We start from the raw sequence: 715 nt of genomic DNA, 5'->3' as shown, positions 1-715 counted from the left end.
TTTTTTTTTTTTCATGTTTGTATTTTTTTTTTCCAACTTTGAAATGTTTTCATGTTTTCAATTTTAATGTTATATGTTTTTTTAATAATTTTCCTTTTATATGTTGTTACTTATTTAAATTAATAATTAATTTACTAAGAACCATCAAATTAATCCTACCAATAATCCTAATATTTGGGATTGTCCTTAACCTTGGTCCTTAACATAAAAAAAACACTAAATTAATCTAAGAACTTAAGCATAAGTCCTACCAATAATCATGCTCTAAGTGGACTCACTACAAGAAAACATGCTTATTGCAACAGAAATTTGCAACAAAAATATTCCCTCGCAAAATTGCAACGGAACTACGAGTGAATAGCGACGAGAAACAATACCCTCGCAAAACGCTTGCAAATTTGCAACGAAATAAGTTCCTCGCATATTTGCGACCAGTTTGCGAGGGAAATATGACAAACCGACGTAAAGCCGACGCAAATAAGCGATGAAAAGTCTTGTCGCAAAACCGTTGCAAATTTGCGAGGATTTTGCATTCGAAGTGCATTTCAAATTATTCTCCTTGCAATTTCGTTGCAAAACAGAAAGTTTTTATAATACACGTTTTTTTTTCGTGTAACTAATTTATTAACCTCGCAAATTCCGTCGCAAAACGGATAAGTTAGTGATACACGTTTTCTATATGTGTAACTAATTTTTGCAAGGGAAAGAATGCCCA

The sequence above is a fragment of the Brassica oleracea genome, chromosome C7 (assembly GCF_000695525.1).
Source record: "Brassica oleracea var. oleracea cultivar TO1000 chromosome C7, BOL, whole genome shotgun sequence".
Classification (NCBI taxonomy): domain Eukaryota; kingdom Viridiplantae; phylum Streptophyta; class Magnoliopsida; order Brassicales; family Brassicaceae; genus Brassica; species Brassica oleracea.
The sequence above is the reverse complement of the archived record's forward strand: the minus strand, read 5'-3'. Positions refer to the sequence as shown.